The 24529-nt window shown below is 41.6% G+C and overlaps 1 protein-coding gene across 1 annotated transcript in view; it reads right to left on the bottom strand.

Annotated features, from left to right (window-relative positions):
* Positions 1 to 575, bottom strand: part of NYAP2 (neuronal tyrosine-phosphorylated phosphoinositide-3-kinase adaptor 2) — a 217164-nt gene extending 216589 nt beyond the window's left edge. Inside the window, exon 1 of the mRNA XM_045198413.2 lies at positions 517 to 575. The gene's annotated coding sequence lies outside the window, so the exon portion shown is untranslated. The remainder of the gene's footprint in view (positions 1 to 516) is intronic.
* Positions 576 to 24529: the final 23954 nt, after the last annotated feature.

Genomic DNA, 24529 nt, shown 5'->3' with positions numbered 1-24529 from the left:
CAAAATTAGAAAATTATTTGCAACAATATGAGCACTAAGCAGTTACACATTTCTCCCATATTAGTAAAAAATAAAGAAAAACTTGTAAATAAGCAAGAAATAAACAACGCACTACTAAGCAAGTACAAAAAATAGGAATGAGCCATTCACAAAATAAAAATTTGAAATGACACATCAATACAGGAAAAGATGTTTAATAATAAAATGCAAATTAAGTCACAAATGGGTCTTAGTTTTTATAATTTCCCATGCTGGTAAACATGTGGAGAAACAGAGAGTTACATAAGTGAATGCAACCAAAATGAAGCAAAATCTGCTAAGTGTTTAATTGCTCTAATAAACACAATCTTTGAAATAATAATTCTACTTTAAAGGTTTGATCATTGTGCACAAGTCTGTGTCTGAGGCCATTCATGGTTTATAACAGCAGGAATCTGAAAACTCTTTACATATTCTACAATAAGAGATTGAAAAATAAACGATCATGAGAGTATTAAAATTATGATCTAGACCTACCTTCATTTACGTGAAGGTGGGTATTGTAAGAAGGCGAGGGCCCCAGCCCTGTAGAGGCAGGGTGGGGCTGGTGTGCTGCTCGACCCTGTGTCCTGACTGAGTGACAATGGGCGAGCTTTCTGCCTCTGTTTATTGATCTGAAAATGACAATAATATTAGCTCAAAGTCATAGTTTTATGAATATTAAATTAGGTAATCTATGTAAAAGTTTATGTAAGAAGGTATCTAACATTTCATGTCACCAAGAAATGCTAGTTGCTCTTAATAGATGTATTCACAGTAATTGTAAGCAGTACTTGGAAAGGTAACCAATACTTTCCCCAGAACCCCTTTGTGTCTGTTTTGAAACCCAGTGGCTATTCCTCATCCTTTATTATCCCACTTGAAGTCTGTTTCATCTTACCTACCGTGATGCTATATTCTTCTGTCTTCCCTCTTATTTCAGTGACTTCTTCTTCCCTGTCCCCTAGGTTGGCTCTCTCTTCTGCTTAAGTTCTAAGTGTTGGAATAACCCAGACCCCAGGCCCAGCCCACTGCCTCATCCTGCTCATTTTCTTCCTGATTCCCCTTCAAGAGAAAACCAGCCAGTCACTCAATATTACATCAACTGGATTGCTTTTTGTGCAAATACTTATCACCATTTGATATTATCTTCATGCACACACACGGAGACACACACGTGTACATCAGATAGAGTTTTACTACTGTTTTCATTTTATCAGATTATCCTTCCCAGAATAAAAGCTTCATGAGAACAGGTATCTTCACTGGCTACTCACCTCTATGTCCCAGCAAATAGAGCAGTGGCTGATACAGAGGAGGCATTGAACTAAAATGTACTGAATAACTGTGTTACTTAGGAAATAACATAATACAGTAAGTTATATGCATGAATATAAGGAAGCAGGGGAGGGAGGTGGGTTTGGCTGCGGTAGGGTAGAGAGGTGGGGAGAAATGCAGACAACTGTAATTGAACAACAATAAAATAATTTAAAAATGAAAAAAATAAAAAATATATTCATGCATAAACATAATATTCTTAACAGCAAACACAAAGTGTTTATTATGTGCTTTACTTAAATTAACTCAGTCATTCTATCACCACACAGATCTTATGAGGTAGGTACTCTAATTCTCCTCATTTTACAAATTTACAAATTAGAATATCCAGGTAGAGTTTAAGCAATTCGTCTAAGTTTTCATGACTATTACATGCAGAGGGAAATTTCTAGTACAGAAAAAATAGCATGATGGTGTTTATACCTGGGCAGTGGTCCTTTTTTTTACTTAAAAAAAAATGGTTGTAGGTGCTGTTTAGTTTTGTCAAATAAGCATATACTATTTTTATACTAATTTTAATGGTAATATTGGGGAAAATGTAAAATTCCATCTTCATAAAGTCCCCACCCTCCCAGGGAAAAGAAGCCTGTGGGTTTCCATTTATTTTTAAAATGAGAAGTCTGGGGCAGGAGGATTTGCGAAATGGAAATGTCACCAAGGCCTTACTGAGCTGGCAATGTCTGCGACAAGGAGATAAAAATTCAAAAGTCAGTCTGAGTAGTGTCATGGTCAGATAGGGTTTGGAGAAAAGTTACGTGGAAGGAAGGGGTTGCAAGTGGAAACATAAGTTGTCTGATGAAAATATGTAAAACAGTGTTTAGGAGACAGCATCCTCCAGGACCGGGGCAGGTTGGCTGTTGGCTCTTGCTTGAAATGATCCTGAGCCAACTCTTGCCCAGTTTGCCCGCCTCTGCTGCATAAAATGGTATGACCTGTCTTGCCTGAATGGGGGATACTATAGTCTTATTGAAGCTCACACAGTGTTAATAAGTATTTGCCTATCAGTAATTAGAGAGAACAGTGGAAGAAGCAAGCAGCAGCCTACACAAGGCTGCTCCTCTAAGCCTGTTTCCTTACCTTGTTCTGTTAATCCAGGTACAGTTATTTAAGGGAACATTAAGGAAGATGGAGGAGGCTATAAGAAATTTATCACCAAAGTAAGGCCTGAGGTGCCAACACTGCATCGAGCCATAAAAATCAAAGCAATAAATCCAAGATTATCTTTCCTGAACATCTGATCTTCTAACTCTAGGTTGACTCTCAACTAAATTTTAGGTGCTCACGGATCCAGTTTCAACTTAACTGTGCTGTAGCTCTCTCTCTGGGTAGCTGGCCACTCACTCTGAGGTCAAATTGAAATACAGAACCAGGACCTTAAAGATAATCCAGGATAACCCCTTCGTTAAACAGATCGGAAGATTGAAGTCAGGATGTTCGTTAGACAGCTTGCTGAAGGACACAGAGCTGCTTTTTTGGGTGCCCAGGACAATCAGATCTCTTTCTAGTTTATAACACCTTATTTTTGTTCATGATTTTTTTTAGCTCTTTTCCCAGGAAGTTTGGAAGAATGAAGTAGAATATTTCTAATGTAATCGGGGAATAAATTGGACTTTGTACAAAGGTGAAGCAGACAATGAAATATACATTGAGGTCTGAGAAGTAGTAGCCACACCTTGGGTAAAATTGTGAAACTGTTTTCTGGAAATTCCAGGCACCCCTTTTTATTTTCCTCACCTCGAGCCCATGGTACACCCTCAGCCAACCGCTTACTGCTCTAGCCCTGGCTCCTAGACACCACACTTGGGAGAGGAGCTGCCATCTCCAATTTATACTCGGGCTTCCCTCTGTTTGAAAAGCTCTTTCCATGCACGTCTGCGTGGCCATCCTTGACACTCCCTCCAACGTGTCTCCAGAATGCCCGCACTCAGTTATTATCATGGTACCCACTTGGCTTTGGAGCTACAGTCACCTGGGTTTGTCATCGCACACAAATTAGTTAAACTTTTCTGTGGTTCAACTTTCTCACCAGAAAAAATTATAATAGGACACACCTCACAGAGCTGTGGCAATTAAATAGATTATTATTTGCAAAATGCCCAACACTAATTGCTATTACCTGATTTTATTCTGTTTTATACATTTTGTTATGTTATTATCTTAATATACTTATATATTTATTTATTCATTTATTTATTGCTTGTCTCTACTGTTGTAATGAAATTCTAAGAGAGTAGGGAAATTGATTTTAATCTTATATACCAAGTATTCAGAAAACTTCTTGGCAAAGAAAAGCTCCTTGAGAAATACATGTTAAGTACTGGTCACTGTTCACATTTCAGGGAACTTCAGTATGTTCTCGGGCCCCTTCCATCTCAGTCTTATTTCTAACCTCTGACTGAACCTCTCTGCCGATTGAAGGCAACTCCTCGGGTCTTAGTAAGAGGGTGGTGAAGGACATTGGAGACCCATGTGGACAGGTGACCCCAATTCTGTGTCAACATGAGTCACCTGTGAGCACCAAGAAGAGTCCCTTCTCAAATAACTTTCCCAAATGAAGCACAGTACTTTCTGAAATTCTATTTATTTCTTCACTTAAGCTCTGACTTTACCAGAGGGTTACATAATTTTCAACTTTTGAAGCATCAACTACCTTAATATTTTTTCTCATTATAGATAAGCCTCTAACAACAAAAGCAAAATTTGTGTTTATTGTCCTCTAAATATACTGGTCGATGTGCGTGCATTTGCCCAGACAGCCAGACTGATAACATCGTAGCATGGAGCGCGGAGACAACCCAGCTGCTCGCTCGCTCTCCCTCCTCCCTCCCTCCCTCTCTCTCTCCTGCACCTTGGCTTGGCTTTCTCCCACTCCAGATGAGCTTGTTCCATGTAGCAGGAAACGTGACTGCCAATAGCTCCCACCACCCATAGCTCACAGTCCTCATCCCCAAGAGGAATTACCCATTTTTAGCGTTTGAGGGCATAAGGGGTAGAGGGAAGAGAGAACATACCTGTTCCCTCTCAGGTCTTGACCAGAAGGATACATAAATCACACCTACTCGTGTCCCACAGGTCAGGATTTAGATCCCAGTCAGACGTAGCTGCAAGGAAGACTGGAAAACATGTCTTAACCAGGGCAGCTATGTGTCCACATATATTTTCTAAAAATCTACTAAAGGAAGAAGAGTTTTGTGACTATTAGAGGAGAGCTCACATTGAACAAGCTTGGAGAGAAAGGTACAACACGAGCAATCCAGCCTGTGAGGTCAGTGCAACTGGAGGAGCAACCAAGACTGACCGAAAGTGGGTGGTTTCCCTAGAGAAGAGGGGACTTTTCAAACCATCAAAAAAATTACTTTGCTACTTCAAGTAAGGCTTTTACTTTCAAGTTCTTTTTTAAAAACGCATTTAGCAAGCTAATTAAAATTAAGGCCAAGCTGGTTTAGTTTTGATTTCATCCACTGTGTTATCGTAGCTTTATTTTTAATAAAACATAAATAAGTAAAAGATTAATAGGAATGTTTGTCAGGGAACCCAACAACTTGTCTGCTTTCTGAGAAATCATTGGGGTTTCTTTGATAATAGCACCTGATTTTCTAAAAGCCTCTTACCTCTTATTAAGGGATTAAAAAAAATGTGCCATGTCCTTCCAGGTGCGTAATCACTCACTGGATGGAAAGGGGGACATTAGAAACATAGACTAATTTTTACCACCAAAGGGTGAATGGCACACACCCCAGTGAAGCCGCGCAGCTGGCGCTAAGCACCTGTTTCAGACCCGGCAGCAGCAGTGACTCAGTAGACCTGACCTCCTGCACCTTCCATTGCTCCCCTCATTCCACTCAAAAAGCAGACGTGCTCAAACGTCTTCCAGGGATCCAACCGAGAGACAGCCCAAAATATCTGTCAGCACATGGGCATCCCTGACGTGTCACCCAGCGTGTGCTCTGCAGACACGTCTCTATTGTGTCCACCTAAATATCTTCCGTTTCTTAAATCTGACGCGTAATCCTCCGTATCGCCTCCTGCCAAAACAGCTATTGTCTGTTTTAACTGGGAGAGGACGGCTGCCACGCAGCTAAATTGGAAGCATGGATATTTTTAGTGCTTGGTGAAAGGACTTACATAAAGAGCTCTTCAATTCACCCTTTTGGGATCCTCTTATGTAAAAGGCCTGGCACGAGTGTAAGGTATTATTATGACTATAAAAGCTCCTCACTCTGTAATCAGAGGAAAGGCAGTATTATGGAGAAATACCATGCAGTTGCGTGGCAACTGAATCCTGGTGGAGTGCGTTACCACGCAGAGGAGTTGTTACGTGTGTTTCGAAGCAGCCCCGCCAAGAGGGCACACAGGCCACAGGCAGATAAACACCCACCTGTTGCCTCAGGACGGCTCCTCCTCCATCCGGGTAATTGCATGGATAGGGATTTTGCTCCCCGGTGCTGAGCCTGAACACCGGTAAAGGGGGTATTGTTTCACAATCTAGCACCTTTCTTCATTGTGAGAGAATGAAAAAGCACGCAGGTCCTAAAGTGTCCGCAACAGTGGGAAATCCACAGAGCAGCTAGTGCTAGGTCCTGGTGATTACAGAAATGTAAATGGGTGGGCCTAACCTCTAAAACAGGTAGAGTAGCTCCAGGTCTTCTCTAGTTAAAAAGTAAAAATGTAGATGCTTTTTATTTGGTAAATGTCATGGTTTGCCTGCCAGCATCTTTTCTCTCTTTTTTCAATCAATAAAATTTGATCTTCTGAGAAACTACTCCTCCCTCCCTCTCAGTCCATGTGGTTCAGGTGGGGCCGAATCCCACCTGCTGCAGAGAACGGGGAAGTCATACAGAACTAGCCAGTTAGCATAGTCCATTTCTCTGAGGTTGGCTCAGGATTTAGCCTGTGACAAAGCCAGGGCAAGGAGACTCATTCTTGGACTTCTTTTGCAACTTCTGAGAAAGAGGAGCTCTCCTTCTGCTGGGCTGTCTCAGTCTGCTGGCCAGTCTGCTCGTCAGTGGCTACCTTGCCTCTGCAGACTCACATTTCTCGGGGTGAAGCTGGCACAGAGGGATGCAGAACCACAAAGTATAGGACACAGAGTACGAACTGCATCATTTGAACAACTGGGTCTAGTTAGAACACGTACTATCCCCATACTTTGTCAAAAGGCAGTTTTTGTGTGTGTTTTAAATTTAAAGTTGTTTAAACTAGGTTTCTGCCACTTGGAATGAGAAACTTCCCTCCCAATGTTTATCACAAGCACCAGCTTTGGAATTACTAACTGTGTGACCTGGGGCAAGTTGCATACCTTCTCTGAGCTCCAGCTTCTCTGCTTTTAAAATGAGCATAACATCACAGTGGTACCACCACTCACGGTTTTGTTAGCATTATGTGAGACAGTGCATGTCATACCCAAGTGCCTGCAATAAAAGATGTGTTCAACACATGGTATTTAGTAAAGATCTGCAGAGGTCTCTGTCAGAAATGGGAGGAGTGTTCCTATATGCAGAGAACAGGCCTCTTTCAAGGATAGTTCAGTCACTCAGTCTACTCTCCTGGGCCAATGGTCCTTGAGTTTCACTTAACCTGAGAAACACTAGTTGGCCTTTAATTAGTTCAGAAAGATTTCTCATATACTGACCTCCCTAGGGCTGTGTAAGAAGATGTAGCCATCACTATTGAAGAGACCTGTAGGTTGCCACCTTTGTTCTATGATTGGGGTAACCCTCCTCTGTCTAGTACCCTCAAAGCACACACCTGTCTGTGACAAAACTGCCATAGTAAGCTTGGGCCTTCAGAGCCACGCAGGGAAGTTCCAGGCACAAAAGCTTTATGCTCTGCCCCGCAGTTTCCCTGGAGTAACAACACACCACGTACCAGGATAATTCTTGGGAATTAAATGACAGGAAAATATACAGAAATTACCAAACACAAATTAGTATTTCAGTATATTGTCCCCACAAAACACCAATATTCACAGTAAGCACTGTGCTAAGGCAGAGGTCCACATACTTTCTCCGTTCACAGAGTTCTTCAGTACCTTCCTCTTGTCATGTCACTTATGGGCCAGAACTGATACCTATCACTTCCATTGTTTTTAAGAGTGAGGCCTAAATATCTAAATAACTATTTGTATTGTAACATTTAGTAGCTATTTGGAAAAAATGATGCACGTACATTGAACAAAATATTTTTATTTCATTGTCCACAATATTAAACTGTCCACAATCATTTTCTAAAATGCCCTGTGCAAATATGGGGCATCACACAACTTCTCAAAATGTAAAACCACGTTGGGCATGGCCACCTTCCTTTTTGGCTCAGCGCGGTCGCTAAAGAGACTTGCCTTCAGTGACAGCCACCGCCAACGCCCGGCTGCACAAAGGTGTGGCATCATCAAAAGTAACGTGTTACAATCCAATGAGGAAGCTATGAAGCCAAAGATGTGGTGTCTGTTTTCCCTTGAAAACTCAGAAAAATTTCTCCTACGAGTTTGTGACAGTTCTCAGGGGCACCTCGGTGCACCCTTGGGGACCCAGAGCCCTACCCCTTTTCCAAGTGTTTTCTCATGTTATTCATACAAAAATTGTATGAGGATTCAGACATTAATGAATGGGGTTTTAAAAATGAAGAAACCAGGATTTTAGGTTTAGTGACTTGTTTGAAGTTTTGGATAGAAGAGGGGAAAACAGAGATTTGAATCAAGGATCCCAAGTCTCTGGCATAAAACTGCAATTTCTAATGAACTGCAGTTTCATTAAACTAAAAAACTAAGAAAAAAAATATTTAGAGCTTACATCACTTTGTTAACTTCATTCCTTGATTTTACCCTCGCGTATGAACTATTTAATATACACTAGCATTGTGCTCACTGCTGATCTCAGGGCAGGAATCCAGAGTGAGGCCGACCGCAAAGAGCTGAATGGGTCAAAACAAAACAATAAAGGGACTGAAGGTGCTGTTGTTACTGTAGGTAGTTAGCTAATTATTAATAAGAAAGAGGAGCAAAGGGAACTAGACATTGAGTTGAACAAACTGGGGAGCATAGCCTGTTTGCTTCACCAGGAAGCGACAGCTAAACATAGTTCAGGGGATCACAGCATCGCTCCTCCAAGGGGATTAACTCTCCTCCCTTCCACCCCTGGTACCAATTAGATTGTGGGGGTAGGGGAGCAGGGGGAGGCAGGCACAGGAGCAATGGAAGTCAAAGTGGTGCAGGAGGAGATGTTTGACCATAGAGTTCTTTCGGTCTGACTAGGGAGTAGACACTATCAAAAAGCCCATGCAAGCTTGGGAAGTTCATTAGTTATTTTGAAAAACACCTGGTCCATCCCAAACCCAAGCAGGGGAACAAAGAAGCGCTCTCTCTCTCTCACTCATGACCTACACTCGCCCCATGCTCTCTTCACAGCCATGCGGCCTGAGAAGCCGTGTGGATGGTGGCCGTGTGAACTCCACATGCAGGCTCCAGATGGGAGCCTGAACACCACAGCACAGCAACACATCGCTGCTGGGAACACAAGCTAAACTAGCCGAGAACTGAGTTTAAATATGGCAGAAAATCTCTGGACATTTACTCTATTTCTCGCTCTGATTTTCCATGATGAGACAGAGGGAGGTGGGCATGGGAACTCAGGGGCAGCTTCTGTTTCCACCTGAGTAAATCACCTTGCCACACCACGATGCCCCATGCATGGGTCCTTGGTATGCTTTCTCCATGATCCCATGGAAGAGCCTGATTTCCACTGACAATATTGTCACAGAATTATGTTAGGGTACACAGGGAAGACACAAGACCATATGGGATGATCGGAAAAACTTCGCAGAGGATCTAAAGCTTCGCAGAGGATACATTAGGTAATAAAGGGGTATCCAAGTCCCATCACGTTGACTGTCCCTAAAATTCCACCTCCAGCGGAAGCAGCAAGGAACAGAAAAGAACAAAACTGAGGGATCCTAGACTGTCTGGGGAAAGGGAAGCACAGGGAATTAGGGAGGCAAGAAGAGCAGGATGTTATCTAGATTTGTACTTGAGGAGGGAGGGAGGGCTCAGAGTGTCGCATTTTCTGGGAATATACCCAGTAATTTCATGCTTCCCAAAGACTGACATTTGATGCTGAAAATGTGAGTCTTAATAAAGAGTCTTAATAAAGATCCTGTGATCCCCTCTTGAAGTCTCAAAATGAAATAAGCATTACGAAAGCTTTGAGAATGTCTGCTGATTAAAAGAACAAACAAACAAACAGAAAGGCTTTTGGCTAATCCAGTGTTTATTTTCTTAGACATACTGTTCTCTGAGACCTGCTCCTGTAGGCAAGAGGGAGCCTCAGACTCTCACTTGCCTCTGGTGATAAACTGTCTTTAAACCATTTCCGATCAATCCAGTTTTCTATAAAAGACAATGTGTCTATCCCCATTTTCCTTGTTAGTTCAGTTTGATCATTAGATTCCACATATGGATGAAATCATACGGTACTTGTCTTTCTCTGACTGGCTTATTTCACTTAATATAATGTTCTCCAGGTCCATCCATAGTCATAGATGGAGAGCGGATGGCAGCCAGTGGGGGTGGTTGGGGGAGGTTAGGGAGTGGAGGGACTGAGCAAAAAGGAAAAAGGACTCTTGGCCTTTTACAGCAGTGTGGTGACTGCTGAAGGGAATGGGGTATAAGGGGACTAAAAGGTAATATAAAAAAATACAAAAAAGATTTTTAAAAAGACAATGCACGTGGTAACTATGCTTCCTGTTCCTCCTTTTTGGGAACGTAGGGAGAGATGATATGTGTATATATAAGGACTATATTTTTAGTCACATGGCCCACGTCCTTGCCTTATAGACCAGGGATGCAAGTAGCTGCCAGAAACTTTAGGTACAACAATGAGTTTGCAGCCTTAGCATCTTTGATTTAGAGCACTGAACAAAAGCCCGTGTGACTTCTGTTACATCTTCCATTAAAGCAGCAGAGCCCTGTAGACTGAGTGGAACCTAAATAAACAGGCATGCCAAAAACCACCTTCAAGGGGAAAGCAAGGTTGTCTCCACTCAAGGGTAGAGTTGGCTCTGTTACAATTCAAACATACCATAAAAATGCTTAATGATACATTTTCATGAGCCTTGCCCATCAAAAGCCCCACATGCCTGATCTTAAAATTGCAATGCTAATGGATCAGAGTTTGGAGAGAGATTTATTTAGCAAATTAATGGGGGAAATGTTCATCTACCAGCAACGGTTATAATATATTGAGCATTTATAATGTGCCAAGACCTGTGTGGAATACATGTGCATCTGCTGGAATCTCAAACAGCTCTGAAGAGCCACTATGAGCTGTCCCAATTACAAAGACAGAGGGCTCAACTGTAAAGCATCACACCATCACGTGACTGGCAAAAGCAGGATGGACATCCAGATAGATATAAATAAGTCAAGGTCTATTGTCTTACCCACTTAAAAAAAGAAGTTTAACAAATAAATTATTTCTGAAACATTTTGTGTTTTGGTTTGTGACATGATGCCAAAAGATTTTAATTTTTATACCCCAAGAAACTCACTTTTGAAGCTATGTTTCAAGCATCACAGATACCCACCTCGGCTGCCAGCCCAGGTGAAGAGGGGAGAGACAGACTGACCCTTCTCATGGTACTTTCTGAGAACCTCTGGGATCTAATCCGGCCAAGGTAGATGTGGTCGGGAACTCTGCTTGCCAATGACCCATTGTCAGAGGTTTCAGACGTCTGGCTTTACTGAAACGTTACTGCCTGCGTGTACGGAAGAACTGCGACCTGCCTGGGGTAGGGAAGTGCAGTTAGCAAGCGGGTCTAACCTGAACGTCTTGTCAGTTGAATTCACGTGAGTAGGAGTACACCAACATATTTTAAAGGAAAAAGGGAAAGAAATGATACAGTCAAATGAATAATATAATTTTTAAAGTGTTGGTTACCATTTTGGGGAGAGCATTAGAAAATACAGTAAATTTTAAAATCACTTCTGACATTATTTGTAAATCAATACAATTCTAAAACTGTCACACACCATGCAAAGATTTGTAGTGCTGACTTACTTTTAAAATTTAAAAACAATAAACTCCTTTATTATCCTACTCATCAGCAGTTTTATAGTTAACAGTCTACCAGTATTTTCATCAGCTTTCCCCCTAGCACCTGTGGATGGCTTTATTTTTCCTCACTGAGCTAAAGCAATGCTCCAATGAACCTGTACGGTACAACAAACCAGCCCCCTTTCCAAAAACGCTGAAAACAGAGAAGCACCAACCTACCAAGTAAAGCAAGGCATAATAAATCCTTATAAGTATCAAGATGCAAGACATAAAACAGGCATACACCAGTCACAGATATATTTTTGCATTTAATGCGTAAGTATACTTTTCTTGATTCTCAGTGGTTTCCCTCATAGATTAGGTTGTTGATTATCAAGTATTTATTCCCCAAACTTGTTTTGAAGTGGAGTCTTTCCCTACATCAATGACTTTGGGTCTGACTGAGCGACCTACTCTGAGCTTTGGAGAGCGGAACTTTAAAGGTGTGCATGTGGTCTGGCTCATCTTCGTGCACTCAGGATAAACTTGAGAAAGACATACTCAGGTAGTCACTGCAGAACGAACCCAGACAAGCCCAGCGGACTTGCAACTTTCTGAAACTGAATGGGTCCAGGTGACCCACAGACCTGTGAGTGAGAAAAATAGATGCATTTCATTGCTTTAGGTGTGATTTGTTGGATAGAATCGTTGTAGCTTAACGTGTGACCTCACTCCACCTTCACACATGTCTAATGACGATTCACTCTAGACCACTCGGACAAACTCTACAACTGAGTAGTTTCAGGGGTCAACTGAAGTTATTTTTCTCTGTCTCTAACAAGCACAAAATTCCCACTTCAGCATGTCCACTCTACTGGGGAAGATTTTCTCTTCCTGTTCCTCTGATCCATCTTATAATTTCATGAAACTCGAGCAGGACCCTCACCCAGCAGGTCAAGGGACCAGACCGTCTGTTTGCATGCTTGTCTGCATCTCCAGGTGGGCAGCATTCATATCTGATTCCATGAAGCTCTGTTTTGTCTGTGTCCACTACCAGAGTTATGGCTCTGGTCTCGGGTGTTGCATGGTTTATGGCTACTCATGTCTTGGTGGTGGCTCTCTCATCACCTTTGATATTTTTATTTTAATATTTTCATAGGCAAGATGGTCTTCGGTGTTCAAACAGCCTTTTGCATAGCCTGTCATTCTTAGGTGGCTGAGACTGGGGAAGTCTACCCACTTACCCTAAGTCTAGCTCACAGCCTCATCAGCCTCTTTGGAAAGATATCAAAACATAAAAATATTCCCCAATAACATCTATGGTATATCTCCAAGTCATCAGGGAACCTGAGAACACATCCAGAAACTGGAGAGTGGTCTCCATCCTCTCCTGCCCAAGCATGCGGCTTGCTTATCCTTCCCTGCCCCCTCAGCAGAGCCCTTAGGAGAGTCTCGACCTCAGCTCTCCAGAGTTTCCAGATCCACCCCAAGTGGTATGCTTCTCCTTGCCACTCGAGGGAGGACATTTAAACAAGAAGCAGTCCAACTGGGTTAATGAACAAGAGAGTGATTTCCTCACTGCCAAGGCAAAGATAAAAAAAAGCAAATTTCTATATTTGCAACTTGGTGTGGATCTGGGAAGTCAAGAAAGAGACTCTACATTTTTGGGTGCAGAGAAGAAGTTTGGAAGTTATCCATCAGACAATGGAAAGTTTGGTGTCCTTTTACATGAGTACATCAAAAGAATCACTTTGATTGACAGTTTGGATTTGAATGGTTGAATACTTATCTACAGAATGTAAGTTCCATGAGTGCAGGGCTTTCATTGTTTGGGTCACTGCAGGGAGGTAAGGAGTGTCAGTTGCTTTAAAAAAAAGTATAAAAGTAGCAGTGAATTGATACAAGTAAGCCTAAAGCCCCCCCCACCCTCCCCATTTAACTTTGACTAGAAATAGCTGAAATATTTGCTATCAATTTGAAGATCTTGACTTGGATATTACTTTTATTTTCCCCATTTTGATTTTTTTAGCTAACCAAGTGCAAGCTCTTCTCCTTCCCAGAGATATGTAAATCATCACACAGATATGTCTGGCTCTTTGTTCTTCAAATCCCAACATTCTTTTCCTTAAATTGTGTGTGAGCATCATGAAAAATTAACGTGTTCATCATGTTTAACAGTTTTTTATCCACTAAAAGGAAATAACCCATTATCTGTAATGAAATCCACAAGGCCCTTTTTTTCTTAACCAAGAAAAAACAGAACTATTTTGAATACCATAGCTGCAGTTTTCATAATATATTTTCCCAGGATAATAATTTGATCTTGATTCCTAGCTAAAATCCCCTGACTACCTATGTAGTAACATAATGGCTATAAAAGAAATTTACAAAGGAATTAGACTGTTTAAAACTTTGGTTAATTTCCTATGGAAAATGTAACTCCAACTCCAAGGAAAAACAGTATGAAAAGGCAACTTCATGGATATACACACCCACTATTGATTACAGACACTCCACGCAGCAAACACCCATTTTGGCAACTACACTGAAACACAGCTTCTACGTTATTATCTTGATATATTCATTCCCACCTCCACCCCTTCAGCCCCAAAGATCACAGGGGCAGGCTGGAGGAGTGGAAGAAGTCAACCCCCTTCCTGTGTCTTTCTTCATCCTCTTCTCACATAGGAGCCTAAGATCGGATTTGAGAAGAGAAATGCTGAATTTCAGCCAATGGTCAATGCAAAATTGATAGATAAGGGCAAGAAAAGGCCTCCTTTCCACTCTTAGAGAGTATGGCACGTGGGGCTCGCTCACACAGCACCCCGGTGTCGGAGCAGGCGCTCCGTGGTACTGCTTTGCGTACTAATATGAAACAGTAAAGGTGACTTTGGTAACTAGCCTGGAACAGAAAGTATCAACCGCGGGGAGATTATTCTTGATGGATCTCTTCTGTCTCTGAACATCCTGTGAGCAGAGGCTCTGCCTGTCTTTCCTCCAGTCTACCTTTTGAAGGATGTTTGCATGGTCAATAGTTTTGGAAGACAGAGACATTGTCTCCCTCCAAAGTCAACAGCAGGGTTATTTATAATAGAAATAAAATAAAAGTGTGAAAAATAATGTCTCACCCTCACTGGTGTGGCTCCCACAAAGTTAAAGGACGCCGGTTCAATTCTCCGTCCGGGCACATGCCTGGGCTGCAGTTGCGGGCCAGGTCTCCAGGTGGGAGTGGGTGAGGGTCAGCTGATCAGTGTTTTTCTTGCACATCCATGTTTCTCTCCTTCTCTTTCTCTCTCCCTGTCCCTCTCTCTAAAAGTAAATAAATAAAATCTTTAAAAATAATAATGTCTCCCTCATGGGCAAAGAACAAGCGTGCTTACTGCTCATTATGAAGATTGCTAAGCTAAGGTTCCCTAAGTTCGGGTTTCCCTCCTGTAGTACATACAACCTTCTACGAGAGCAGGTGTCCCCTGGCTCTCTTCACACCATCCTGTGAGAGTGGGGGCCCCAGAGAGCCAGCGCACATGCTGATACTCGCTGCCACTGCCGCTTGAAGAAGCAAACCATCCTTTGTTATTGTTCAGGGGTCTCGGGCCTTCTGTCAGCATCCGCAGCACTGTGTCAGGCTACCTTGCTGACTTGCCAGAAAGTACATTTCCAGGTGTTCACAGACCTCAACCATCTCATCACCAGAAGCCTAAAGACAGAGCAGACCCCAGGTGTGCCTCCGGGCTCCAGTAGAGCTCCTCTGCGATTCTCTTTGTTCTGCTCACTTCCGTGCACCGTTCTAGTCGATAGATGGCTGCAGAAGTGTTGGCTTGCAAACAGGCCGTGTGGGTGGAGGGCAAGCAGAGATCCACTGCTGCAGGAGGCCGACCAAACCATGTTGGTAGGAGGCGGCTGTGACAGCCAAGAGAACTTACATACAAGGCTTATCTTGGGGGCCAAAGGATGAAATCTCTGCGTCTGCTCTCCAGAATCTTAAAGCTTTATGCAGAGGCCATAACGGTGTTCACGTGCCCAGTCCAGATGGTCTCAGTGATCATGTCCTTGAACGCGGCTCGTGCAGTATGGGAATGGGGGGGCTAAACACACACCCCAAGGCCAGGGAAAGGGATGAAGAACCTCTGAAGGCCCTGGTCCAGCTGGCAGGCCACCTGCACTCATGGCCTCTAAATGACCTTCTGCAACACTCAGAAGTGAGTGTCTCTTACAATTTTATATGCCCCCTTTTTCTAGAGTGTTCCCTGGGCAGTCAGCAAGTGACTTCACCAGCATGGAGGCAGCTGCTTGGCCAGCCCTGGGGGTCCCATGCTCATTCCTATAAACTATGCCAAAGACAGAGAGAGAAAACAAAGGAATATGAACTGAGTTTGTCCAGGGAAGTTCTGTGTAGGGGTTTGGGAATGGGGAAGACAAGAGAGTTTTATAAGAATCAACTATATTCCATGTGAATATTGAAAGTGGTAGAGATGAACATAGTGGGTTTTTAAGATAGTTCACCACAAATTAAAAATGAATCTCCCAGCCTGGCCCACGTGCCTCTGTTGGTTACATCATCATCCTGTTAGGTAGCAGGTAGGAATGAGTAGCCAGAGGAGAAATGAAGGCAGGGCCCTCGCCATGACAATCTGATGAAGAACTTAATACAGGAGGCTAAGCAAAAGGAAGACAGGTGCCACCGATTAACCCAGCAGTCTTGAGCTCAGTTCGGTAAGATAGCCAGGTGTCCCATACATTACAAGCAAAACAGTGCAAGAGGAGGGGACAGTCCTTGAGCCCGTGCTGAGAAAGGGGCTCCTGTAACAATCTCAGATTGCCAGGTGTCCCGGACGTCACAAGCAGAAATTGCACAGTAGGAAGAGGGGGCACCTATGCCGGGAAAGGGGCCTCTCTAACAATTTCACTAACTAAGACAAAGAGCCTTTACTAACTGAGAAAGAAAGCCTTTGTAGGTGCACATTGCTTCCAAGATTTAGAAGGGGGAGGAGGGGTACCTCTGGAAGCTAGCTAATGTATATAACTCCTGAACCCCAACAGTCAGCGTACTTAGATTAGCTAAGTACCCACTTGTAGCCTCGGTTCAAGTGTATAGAACAGACTTACTAACAAACTTACTAACAACTTTCTTTCCTCTGTATGTGGGGCATGTAGACCAGCCAGGTGCCTGCTTGTAGCTTTGTGCTTCTATGCGTTTCATAAATAAACTTGCTATACCTCATTTCCACTGTACGAGTTTGTCTCTCTCTTGTATTCGTGTCTTGTAGGCGAGACAAGAACCAAGGCAGGGGAGACAGCCCCTTGACTGGAGTCTCTCTCTCCCCACCAGAACAGTCACATAGACCAACAGGTCACAGGTTCAATTCCCAGTCAGGGCACAGGGCACACACCCAAGTTACAGGTTTGATTCCCGGTCAAGGCCCGTAGGAAAGGCAACCAATCGATTTCTCTCGATTTCTCTTGATTTCTCTCTTTCTCTTTCTCTCTCTCTCTCTCTCTCTCTCTCTCTCTCTCTCTCTCACTCACACACAGTCTCTCTCCCTTCATTGCTTCCCTCTACAAGCAATAAAAAAATGTCCTCAGGTGAGGATAAGAAAAAAAAAAAGAACGAATCTGCCTTTCCCTCTCCTCACACTTAGTGTTACAGAGCAGACGGGGGCAGTGGGGATGAACAATATACTATTACCGAAAGGACCCCCATTTCTCTCTGGGTGTCCCCCCCACCTACAAGGTTCTCCTTGCCCGCCACCAGGGAGAGCCATCTCTCAATGCCTGAGATTGGTGAGAAGGAAAGGAATTACTTAAGTTATACAGACTTAGAGTAATGACTTAATGTCTTCATTAAAATACGAAAGTCCTTTAGAATACCCACAGATGCACAGTCCTTCCCTCTCCCTCAGCCCGTCCGGGGTACCGTATCTCAGGAAAACAAGTAGAAGTCTGTGATTCAGGCTCCCGGCACCATCAGCTGTGTTGCCACTGCGATCTCCAGTTAATCCAGAGCCAAGTGGTACCTTCTCATGGCCCACCAGCAAGAATCCTTTTACCCCTCTTCTTCCCGGCAAAATCTCTCCTGCTTCCTAAGCCACGAGGCAAAAGGAAGCACCCCATAGCATATGGTCCTCTCCTACTCCGCCAAAGCCATGGGGTCCCCACTCTGCCAAAGCCATGTGGTTCTCCCTGGGTTTAAATCCCAGCACCAGTCTTCCTTTGCAGCCCCATTTTGGACTCCTCCTACAATCAGTTACACCTGCCAGCATTCCTGTGCTCTTCCAGCTTTACTGGGCTGCCATAGTAAGTTTGGGCAGGTGTGGCCCCATGGCATGGAGCCAATCTTCTCCAAGCTCTCACACAGGGGCTATAACCAGGGGGAGTTGCCTCCCAGTTACATCTGGGTGGAAGTCACTTCTATCCCCCTGGCTCAAAGCAAGGCCACAGCTATTTAACATATCTATGAAAACAGTTAAAGGTTATAGATATGTTAAATGACCATGCCAGAGGTTAGCTGCACAGCCAGTTGCTGTACAAAACAGCTCTGAATGGCCCTGCTCCACATGTCCCATCCCCCAAGCTCAGACTTGTGGGGGTGAGGACATCCTATATATGTTTTTCTAATATTTCCTGGACACCTTGAGTTCTGGATCCCATTACAAATCCCTACTTGGGGCCCCCCCTCTTGGCTGCACCCTGTTACATTAGTAGTGTGGAGACACTAAATATAAATTGCTGTTGTGTTCACTTACTAGTATAGGGTTTTTTGAACTACCATTTCCCATGCAGAGTGGGCTGTGTGGAATATTAGAGTAATGTTTAATTGATGCTTTGTTGAAATGGGAAAGTGGGTAAAAACAAATCTCCAGAAAATTACCTAATTGCGAGTAATAAAATCCCTGGGATAATATTTTGTTTCCAAGTGGGACAAATGTTGAAGTGCTGAGCTAATTTTCCACAACAACAAAATGGGGGGTGGGGCGATGGGTGAAAGGTTAAGAAAAAAAAGGAGGTGAAAAGACCAGAAAACTTCTGGGATGTTAGAAAGCATACCCCACGGCCTACACATGCTTTCCCATCCTCCTTCCTATTTGCAGGCCCAGGAACTTGCACAAAGATGTTATCTTACTGTCTTGACTGTGGTCGGTTTCCCAAGGCAATTTGTCTCTGTAAGATTCAAGTAGAAATAGGCAATGGTGGGTAATTTCACACATCCACTCCACTGGGCTGCAGGGTGCCCTGACATTTGGTCAAACATTACCCTGGGTGTGTCTGCCACGGTGTTTTTAGGTGAAATTTCCATTTGAATCAATAGAATGAGCAAAGCAAACTACCCTCCCTCTTGTGGGTGGGCCTCCTTCAATCTGTTGAAAACAGGACTAGAACAAAAACACTCACTAATTCCTTCTGCCTGACTGTTGTAGCTGGAACTAAGGTCTTTTCCAGCTTGCAGATTCCCACTGAAGCCTCAGCTGTTGGATCTCCAGCCACTGGCTTGCGTGGACTGGAACTTGCACCATCAGCTCTCTGGTTCTCAAGCCTTCGTACTCACCCTGGAACTATGCACGTCAGTCCTTCTGATGCTCTAGTTTGCTGCCTGCAGGTCCTGGATTTCTCAGCCTCCATAATCACGTGAGCCAATTATTTAACAGTAAATCTCCGGGTGTGGCGTTTGGACACACATCCTAGTGATTCTGTTTCTCTGGAGAATCCTGACTTGGTAACATCATTAAAGATAATGACGTACAAAACACATTTTTCTAAACCAAATAATATGAATTAAGCAAATAATAAAGAGTCAATATTTACATACTGTGCTTCTTCCTGGGATTTCAGTAACATTCCTGTTACACTAAGAATAGGGTCAAGTGCATTTGAACCCAATAACGGAAGTGTTTGCACCACAAACGGAGCCTATTCTTTGAGTACTAGAACATGGATGTTAGCTTCAACGGGGCACAGAAAACAGACTGCATAATGAAGGCTTCCTGCAAATGCACTCCCTCTCATTAAGGAACATACTCACTTTCTTATTGCCCCTAATTACTTTAGTGGCCCAAAGCTAAAGACTAGTTACACTGAAGTAGAAAAAAATGGGTGAAAATAAAGGGAAACAATATTTCTCCCAGTTGGTGCATTGATTATTAACAAATATAGTCTTTCAAACATTAGCTGAAACAAGCACAGTATTTCCTAGTGCTTCACTGTGGGTTTTAACAACATCTATTTCAGCTTTAGGTGCAGTCTCATGAAGTTTAAAACCCAGGCAGCTGCTGTGGAATTAATACATTTTAGAATGCACAGTGTTTACACATGAATTTTTTCAGTATAAAATTAATTTTAAGTTGTGCAAAACATAGGCTATGTATTGAATCTACATATTGAAAAAACAAAGTATAGAGTTTCCATTAAATATATAAGGCTATGATAGTAATTCTATAAATAATAGTAACATTTGAAGAAAAAGGCTAGTGGCAAATTTCCCTTGGACTTGGGAGACTTTAATATAAAGTGAAAATAGCATTCCTAGTGTAAATTGATTAAAAGCACATCTTGTGAATCTCTGTGAGTTATAGTTGCATCCCAGTAAAAGTCACGTAGATCTGATGTTTTTAAAAATGTACTTAAATACTAACAATTTTAAAAAGCTTTATGAAAATAAATTAAGAGTAAGGAATAGAGAAATAAAGCAGATATGAAAAAAGTAATGTATTAGGAGAAATAAGCTCTGGTTCTTTGCAAGGGAGGAGAGAACAAACAAATACACATAATCAAACTTAATAAAACAGGGCAAGTTTAATAAATTTGCAGAAAAATACATATACACAATAGTTTTCTAAAAATAAGAGGAAACTTATTTTAAGTCACCAGCATTTTAAAGTCGACAAGTAATAATTACCATTATATGTAAAGTACACTAGTGTTGGGCTATTTTAATTTATAAAGTTGACTCATTTTCAAGTGGTAAGAAAAACATGAAGAGATCTGCAACCATCAACTCAATTTTTGTTGGTGTTGTTACAAAGAATTGCTTTTTTTAAAGTTGCTGTATGAACCTTTATTCACAATTTTTGGGTTTGACTGAGAATCTGAGATTAGATGTATTTATAGATAAAATTTCTGAACCACTTAAAAGAAAATATAATTTCTATATTATATAACCTGGATTAGAACACAATATAAAATTCAAATTTTCCCAAATTCTACAATGATAATAGTAGAGACCTAATAACTTGACAACGATCCCATGAAAATGGCATTAGCACATTCTTACCAATGCAATTAGGTGCCTAAATACTAAAGTGAAAAAATAAAAAAAAATATACGAGATATATATGAGAAAATTGCACTGGATGGAGTTAAACAGACAAAGGAAGACTTCATTCAAGTCTGTTGCAGTAGGAGAGAGAGATTGAACTCAAGCCTATTGAAACAAAAAGTGGGGGAGTTCTTGAGCACTGGAATGAGCTAGTGAAAACGTGCTGGAGGACATTTGAGGCAGGGGCGGGGACAGGGCATTGGCCAATGTGAAGGTCAGTATGAGCACTGGAGGTTATCTGTGTTTGCTAATCAGTGCTTATGAAAGTTAGGCTCCAGCCCTCCCACAGAGAAGGAGACATTATGGTTCTTGATGATTACATCTCTAAGACAGGGCTCCCAGATCCTGACTAACCGATCAGGTTATGCTCCCCATTTTATAAAGCTCAATGTCTAATTCCTTTTTGTTCCTATTTCCCATCAATAAATAGCTAAATACTGATGGTAACAAAATAAAATATTTATAAAATGTTATAATGAAATTTGAAGGAAATAAGAGTGACATAGAATTTTCCCTTTGAGATTTGTATTCAGAGTCTAGAAATCACATTTTTATTTTTACTTCCTCTTCAAAAATTTCCAGATGGAAGACAGAGTTTCCATCTAGTATTCTGGGGGTGAATAGAAGGCAAAGATAATTCTAAAGGTCATGAGGAAAGGCAAAACCAGCAGTCTTAATTTGTCCTTGGAGAATCAACTCAACAATCTAAATTGGTTTCTTAGGAGACCGGTATCAAGTTGTTTAATAAGAAAGTCCATGTTTCCAGGATTCTATTCTCTTCTCATCTAAAAATATCTTGGAATGTGATAGTCTTGAAACCCCTTTGAAACTTGGCTTAACTGAAAGGCGTCTCAAAATACACGTACTGCTTTATTATGGAAGATTTGGTGAGGCATTTATTCCACACGTTATTTTAGACAATGAATCCAGAAATTCAAAACATAAGCAAATAATTCAAAAGTACCCTTGCAGAGCTAAAAATGGGGCAGTGCTTGTTGTGAAAAGAATATCGAGCTGAAACACAATGAGTGGTATTTCTGGACTTGTCACCAGTGTCTGTGGCAATTCATGTTGATTCATTAGGGTTCAGCGCTCTGATATGAAAATTGAAGAGGCTGATGACATGTTTTTGAAGTTCCTTTTCAAATTTAAAGAGAAGTATGTAAAATTGTATGAATTAAATGGCCTTGATATCCTTGAGGATATATGAATTCTGTGACCGTCAAGGTCATATTTCAATTATCTTTTAGTGAGAAGACATGTAATCAAACTATCAGGTTCAACTTAAAATTCTTATTATAAAGCAATTTATTCATGCAGCAATTATCTAAGCAAACCTTTGAATCCCAGAAAAATCAAACAGATTTTTCCTGAGTAATTTTACCCAACTACCAATAACCAGGATGGCCATATATTCAAAAACAAGTGGTGAACTTTAATTCATTGGTTGCCAATGAAAGGCAGGAAAAAAAATCTACTAATACAGACCCTCTTATAAGAGCTCATTGTTCAAGCTAGACCAATTTTAGTCCCTGATATTGTCTGGATAATAGATTCAATGTCTTTCTCTCTGTCTGTGACTCTTTCTCATTCACATCTAATGAACAAAACCAGTCTTTTTTAAAAAAAATCATCTTAGTTCTACCTAAACATTGATAAAATCTTTAATAAAATCTACTTGGATATTAGAGAAATGGTGATTCTGGCTTCCTAAAATATCCAAGGTCTAAAATCTCTGATAAAAATGTTACTGACAATTCCCTAGACAAAATACAATGTCTGGAGAGACTAAATGTAAAAAAAAAAAAAATATGGGCGTACATATATTATGGTTGAATACTTATAATACTGTTCTTAACACATCGCATAATACTGTTTGAACAACGACATCTGCCTCTGGATTGTTAGCTCCATTGGTGCTGGAGGCCTGTCTCTCTATAAATCCCCAGGACTGTGGACATGGCGGGGGCTCTGTGAATGTCTGCACAATTAACGGTGAATGAACGAAGATCAGGAATACTTCCTGGATTTAAAGCATATTGATTTGGGTTTTGATTCTGTTTTTTTATTTAAATGATTATTTCCAGCCCTGGCTGGTGTGGCTCAGTTGGTTGGGCATCGTCCGCAAGGTGAAAGTTTGGCAGTTTGATTCTGGTGAGGGCACATGCCTGGGTGGCAGGTTCCATCCCCAGGACACTTGTGAGAGACAACCCATCAATGTTTCTCTCTCACCTGGATGTGTCTTGCTTTCTCTTTCTCCTTCCCTTACCCGCTCTCTAAAAATAATTTTTTTTAAATATTAAATAATTTTCTTCACTCATGTTTTGGTATTTTGAAAAGCCAGGTATTTTGATATCACAGAATATTTTGATGATGAAATAATTATGAATTTATTTTATTGTATACAGATCAATTAAAATATTATTATAGTTACCATATGGCATATTTAAAGATTAAAATTTTTTTTTCAGTTACGGTTGACCTTCAATACTATATTAGTTTCAAGGGTACAGCACAGTTGTTAGACATTTATATTCCTTACCAAGCGATCCCCCCAATACATCTAGCACCCACCTGACACCACACTTAGTTATCACAGTGTTATTGACTTTGTCCTCTAAGCTGTACTGTACATCCCCAGACTACTTTGTAACTGCCACACAGCATAACATTAAAAGTGAAAGAGGGCCTCAGGCTCAGCCAAGGAAACACTCTACCAGTTCCAATGTCACCTGGAATTTCGCTGAAACACTCTGCCAGTTCCAATGGCATCTGGAATAGGCAAAGTCTTTTAGCCTTCCTTAAAGATAAGACTGAAACACAAAGGTCGGTGTGAGGAAGACCAGAGTGACATGGACATGTACAAACCGCTAACATCAAGTCCTTTCAGAGCTGGATAGAGGAAAGAATCAGTGGAATAGGCTAAGTCAGGGGGATGAGAATCCTGCAAAGAGGGTTAAGATTCAAGTCGCCCGAAACGAGCCCTCCGGTGGCCATGGCTTGAACTCTCTGTTCAGTGGAGTTTTTAAGAGTGCCTTTTTAATGTTTAAATTTTTCAATAACATAATTTGCAAATTCTTTCTCACTGCAGACTCAAAATGGCAATAAACTTAGCAGAGAGACTGTATTGTGGGGGTAAATACTGGCTGATCACAGTCTTGACTCTAGGATCTCGTAGCTGAGTGACCTTGAACAAGTCATCACGCCAAACTTGATTCTTCCTTTGCAAAACCAGCATGGTTATTACAGAGCACACAGTCGTTATTTAGTGTTCTTTTCTACCCACCATATCCACCTTACTTTCGTAGAAGAATTACCTGAGCTTCATGGTTTTATTTTAAACCATCCACATGACAATATGAAGAAACACCAAACAGAGCAGAGGAAATAATGGAAACGCCTAATGTGAGGTGGGCACAGCGGGGTGCATGACTTCAGAAGCACTAGCTGGTTAACACAGCTTCCTGTGGGGTGTCAGCTTCTACCACATTCCGATGAAAGAACTTTCCTTCTGCAGTAGTTGGAAGGAAGTAGCATATGCACAGATAAGTTATTATCTTTATATTATGCAGACCCTCTTTTCTTCTAATGGAAAAATATTGCTTGTGAATCTCTACCCCACAGAAGGAGGTGTCTGCATGTGAGTCCCTACAGAGATTCAAAGAATTAACGAGCTCAAGGGTATTGTTATAATGGTTGGTAACACATATAAAAAGGGAACTTAGTTTGATGATATTGCAAAATCTCTTATTTTATTAATAGAGTTTTCATTGCCTTTGAACCTACACTGTATTACTTGTTAATAGTACTCCCGTAAATAACTATTATACATATATCA

This window comes from Desmodus rotundus, chromosome 2 (assembly GCF_022682495.2).
Source record: "Desmodus rotundus isolate HL8 chromosome 2, HLdesRot8A.1, whole genome shotgun sequence".
NCBI lineage: Eukaryota > Metazoa > Chordata > Mammalia > Chiroptera > Phyllostomidae > Desmodus > Desmodus rotundus.
This window is presented reverse-complemented; position numbering and strand designations above follow the sequence as displayed.